General features: G+C 71.4%; 1 non-coding gene across 1 annotated transcript; it reads right to left on the reverse strand.

Moving 5' to 3' along the window:
* Positions 1-1,750: 1,750 nt before the first annotated feature.
* LOC135978002 (5S ribosomal RNA) lies at positions 1,751-1,869 on the reverse strand. The gene has a single exon (XR_010595432.1). It is a non-coding gene; the product is annotated as a 5S ribosomal RNA (ribosomal RNA).
* Between the last annotated feature and the right edge of the window lie 3,131 nt (positions 1,870-5,000).

A 5,000-nucleotide genomic window follows, 5' to 3' on the forward strand; every position in this document is an offset into this window, starting at 1 on the left:
GTCCCCCGGGTACTCCGGGGGCCAGGCTTAATAGTCGTCCCCCGAGGACTCCGGGGGCAGGCTTAACAGTCATCCGCCCCGGGCGCTCCAGGGGGAAAGCTTAATAGTCCTCCCCCGAGAGTGTGTGTGTGTGTGTGGGAGGGAGGCTTAGCAGTCTTGCCCCGGGCGGTCCGGTGGGGGAGGCTTAGCAGTCGTCCCCAGGGCGGTCCGGGGGTGGGGGGGGGGGGGAGGCCTCACAGTCGTCCCTCGGAGAGCCGGGTCAGCGGCAGTGGTGGGTTTACGTCCAGCCTCCGGAGGGTGCGCGTCCTCGGAGGCGATGCAGGCGCCGCAGAGAGGCAGCCTCCGAGGCAGGGAGCGGAGCACCGAGGCTGGGGAGAGGGGAGCAGGAGCCGGGGGCTGGGGCTGGGGGTGGGGGGCGTTCAGGACAACCGGTCAAGCCCCGGGAAGCAGCTGTCAAATGTTCCAAGTCCCCACTCGGCCACCAGGTCCACCCCAGTCTAGCAATGGGGTTGACCTGGCTGACGGCCGGTTAGTATCAAGGTAAACTCACCGTCGTCCACAGGAGGGCAGCTCTCAGGCCGGCCGGCTGCGGCTGACTCTGGGGCGGCGCCCGGTCCCGGCAGCGAGGGGCGGGGGGCGCGGAGCGAGACGGGGCTAACCGGGGGGGGGGGGGGGCGCCTCCTGCGACTTTGGGGGCCGCGGGTCGTCAGTGGCGTGCAGGCCGGGCCTCTCCCGGGGGATTCGGGGGGGCGGTCCTGCGGGCCGGGCGCAGGGGGCTCGAGCGAGCCCGGGCCGGTCCGCCCCGGGGCCGGGGTCTCCGCCTGCGGCTCAGGGGGGCGCGGGTCGTCGGGGGAGGAAGCCCGGGGGAGCCGCACACCGGCCCGCCAGGCCAGGCCTGGCCTGGATGGCCGCGGGGGGATTCGGGGCGGTCCCGCGGGCCGGGGGCCGGGCGCAGGGGAGGCGGGGGGGCCGAGCGAGTCCGTCCCGGGCCCGGGGCCTCCCCCTGCGGCTTTGGGGTCCGTGGGTCCCCGCTGGAGGAAGCCACTGGGAGCTGGACACCCGCCGTCCGTCCCGCCAGGCCAGGCCTGGCCTGGGTGGCCGCGGGGGGATTCGGGGCGGTCCCGCGGGCCGGGGGCCGGGCGCAGGGGAGGCGGGGGGGCCGAGCGAGTCGGTCCCGGGCCCGGGGCCTCCCCCTGCGGCTTTGGGGTCCGTGGGTCCCCGCTGGAGGAAGCCGCTGGGCGCTGGACACCCGCCGTCCGTCCCGCCTGGCCAGGCCTGGCCTGGGTGGCCGCGGGGGGATTCGGGGCGGTCCCGCGGGCCGGCGGCCGGGCGCAGGGGGTCCGAGCGAGTCCGTCCCGGGCCCGGGGCCTCCCCCTGCGGCTTTGGGGTCCGTGGGTCCCCGCTGGAGGAAGCCGCTGGGCGCTGGACACCCGCCGTCCGTCCCGCCTGGCCAGGCCTGGCCTGGGTGGCCGCGGGGGGGGATTCGGGGCGGACCTGCGGGCCGGCGGCCGGGAGGGTCCGGGCCAGTCCGCCCCATGCCCGGGGTCTCCCCCAGCGGCTTCGGTGGCCCCGGGGGGGGTCCTCCGCGGAGGAAGCCGGGTGGGTGGGGAGCCGGACCCCAGGCGCCCAGACCCGTGACCTGCGGCCGCGACCTCCGACTCGGCAGGAGCGACGAGGGGCTTTCCGGCCCGTCCCCCCCTCTCCTTCCCCCCCAGAAAAGGAGAGAGAGCTGACTCGGACCGGGAAAAGCTGCCTACGGCACCTGGGATTCCCAGGCGGTCACCCATCCAAGTACTAGCCAGGCCCGGGACGGTTTACCTTCCGAGATCGGACGGGATCGGGGGCGTTCGGTCCGGTATGGCCGTAGGCACCCGGCCCCGCGCCTCCTCGCCCGCTTTCCCCTGCCGACGCCCGGGCCTGCCGCACGGTGAGCCCCGGTCGGACTGCCCCCCCCCCTGCGGCAGGGCCCCCGTCTCTCGCGGGCCCGGTCCTTTTTTCCTTTTCGAGCTCCGGGGCCCGGGCTGGCCGCCAGAGCCCCTCCGCCCGCCCTCCCCGGCGTCGGGGAAAATACTGTCCCAGACTTCCAGTGCGCCCGATCCTGTCAGCCGGGGGGTGGGGAGGGGCAGTCCCTCGCTGCGGCCGGGGAGGGTGAGCCCAGGGCGGCTTGCCTGCCGTGCGAGGCCCCTCTCGGCCACCAGGTCAACCCCGAGTCGAAAGGGCTGAAAAATTTTCAGAGTCCCCTCCCGGGCACCAGGTCAACCCGTGGAATCGGACGGGTTCACCTGCTGGCCGGTTCGCTTCCCGGGCACCAGGTCAACCCGTGGAATCGAAAGGGTTCACCTGCTGGCCGGTTTGCTTTCCGGCCACCAGGTCAACCCCTAGGGGTTTTAACGGGGGCAAGCCCGGTGGCCTCTTTCCCGTCCGGTCACCAGGTCAACCCGGATCTCCCTCCTTCCCTGGGCGTCCCCTCCTCGGAGGCGTCAGGTTCCATTTCCCCCCCCCCCAGACTTCCAGGGGCCCGATCCAGTCGGCCGGGAGGCAGTCCCTCGCTGCGGCCGGGGAGGGTGAGCCCAGGGCGGCCTGGTCCATGTCTCTAGTGGGCCCGATCCTTTTTTTTTTTTTCGAGCTCCGGGGCCAGGCCCGCCCGGGCAGCCCTCCTCGGAGGCGTGGGGCGATTTCCCCCCCCCACCCCCAGACTTCCAGGGGCCCGATCCTGTCGGCCGGGAGGCAGTCCCTCGCTGCGGCCGGGGAGGGTCAGCCCAGGGCGGCTTGCCTGCCGTGCGAGTCCCCTCTCGGCCACCAGGTCAACCCCGAGTCGAAAGGGCTGAAAAATTTTCAGAGTCCCCTCCCGGTCACCAGGTCAACCCGTGGAATCGAACGGGTTCACCTGCTGGCCGGTTCGCTTTCCGGCCACCAGGTCAACCCGTGGAATCGAAAGGGTTCACCTGCTGGCCGGTTCGCTTTCCGGCCACCAGGTCAACCCCTAGGTTTTAAGGGGGGGGGACGCCCGGTGGCCTCTTTCCCGTCCGGTCACCAGGTCAACCCGGATCTCCCTCCTTCCCTGGGCGCCCCCTCCTCGGAGGCGTCAGGTTCCATTCTTTTTTCCAGACTTCCAGGGGCCCGATCCAGTCGGCCGGGTGGCAGTCCCTCGCTGCGGCCGGGGAGGGTCAGCCCAGGGCGGCTTGCCTGCCGTGCGAGTCCCCTCTCGGCCACCAGGTCAACCCCGAGTCGAAAGGGCTGAAAAATTTTCAGAGTCCCCTCCCGGGCACCAGGTCAACCCGTGGAATCGAACGGGTTCACCTGCTGGCCGGTTCGCTTCCCGGGCACCAGGTCAACCCGTGGAATCGAAAGGGTTCACCTGCTGGCCGGTTCGCTTTCCGGCCACCAGGTCAACCCCTAGGTTTTAAGGGGGGGGACGCCCGGTGGCCTCTTTCCCGTCCGGTCACCAGGTCAACCCGGATCTCCCTCCTTCCCTGGGCGCCCCCTCCTCGGAGGCGTCAGGTTCCAGTCTTTTTTCCAGACTTCCAGGGGCCCGATCCAGTCGGCCGGGAGGCAGTCCCTCGCTGCGGCCGGGGAGGGTGAGCCCAGGGCGGCCTGGTCCATGTCTCTAGTGGGCCCGATCCTTTTTTTTTTTTTCGAGCTCCGGGGCCAGGCCCGCCCGGGCAGCCCTCCTCGGAGGCGTGGGGCGATTTCCCCCCCCCACCCCCAGACTTCCAGGGGCCCGATCCTGTCGGCCGGGAGGCAGTCCCTCGCTGCGGCCGGGGAGGGTCAGCCCAGGGCGGCCTGCTTGGCGGCCGGGTCCATGTCTCTAGTGGGCCCGATCCTTTTTTTCCCTTTTCCGGCTCCGGGGCCCGGGGTGCTCGGGTAGCCCTCCGCGGTGGCGTCGGCCAATTTTTTTTAAAATCAGACTTCCGTGGGCCCGATCCTGACGGCCGGGAGGCAGTCCCTCGCCGCGTCCGGGGACGGCGAGACGCTCGGCCACCGGGTCAACCCGGAGGAAGCGGGCTGGGGGAAAAAAAAAAAAAAAAAAGTTTTCCAAGTCCGAAAAATTTTCAAAGTCCCCTCTCGGCCACCAGGTCAACCCCTTTGGAGCGAATGGGTTGACCTGACGGCCGGTCGTCTCGCGGATGTCCGGAAGGGGTCGCCCCACGCCGTCTCGGCCGACCGAGGGAACCACGAGGTGGCGCCCGGTTCCAGTTTCGTACCGCCGAAGGCGGGGCTTTGGCTTTTTCGACCTGCCTTTCGAGGATTGTGTGAGGAGATTTCTGAGGACAGGTTTTTCAGAGCCTGTGAGAACCGGAGCTCAGCCTAGGGGATCAATCCGAGTATTGTACCCGACCCTGCCCGGCGTGGGAGGGGGGGAGCGGGCCCGTTTGAGGGCGGAGGCCAGCACCCGGCCCTCCGCCGAGACGGCCCGCTTTTCCCGGCTCTTAGCTCACGGGCCCCGCAGCGGCCGGGAGCCGAGCTCCGAGTGTCGGCGCCCCCCGGAGGGAGGGGGGGCCCGCTCCTCTCGCGCCCGCCGATCGATGTGGCGCTGACGTTCGCGACGGGAAGGGCCCTTCGCGGGCCGGCACCCCAACCGCGGGGCCGTCCGGTGTTCAGGCGGATGGGGACCCTCTTCCTTTTCGCGTGCACGGATCCAGGGACCGATGGGGACTTCCCTCCTCGGGGCGGCCCGGGCACCTGCCCGGCCCTCCGTGCGTGGGGCCGTCTGGCCGAGATCTCCGCCGTGCGAGGTCGAGCGGTTCCGGCAGACCACCCAGGGGTCCGAAAAACCCAGGGAGCCGCGAGGCTCAGCAGGGCCAAACACGGTCGCGAGAGCGAGCAGGGGCGCGCTGCGGTCCCCCCCCGACAGGACCACACCACGCGGCGCGGGCCGCGGGAGGTGGGCTGGCCCTCGGCGTCGGTGGGACCCCCGTACCGCCCTCTCGCTGGAGCACCAGTAACCCCTGCTGCCCTCCCTGTCTGGGTCGCTGACTTCTTCTCTAGCGGGTTGCCTG

The sequence above is a fragment of the Chrysemys picta genome, unplaced genomic scaffold (assembly GCF_011386835.1).
Source record: "Chrysemys picta bellii isolate R12L10 unplaced genomic scaffold, ASM1138683v2 scaf100, whole genome shotgun sequence".
Lineage (NCBI taxonomy): Eukaryota > Metazoa > Chordata > Testudines > Emydidae > Chrysemys > Chrysemys picta.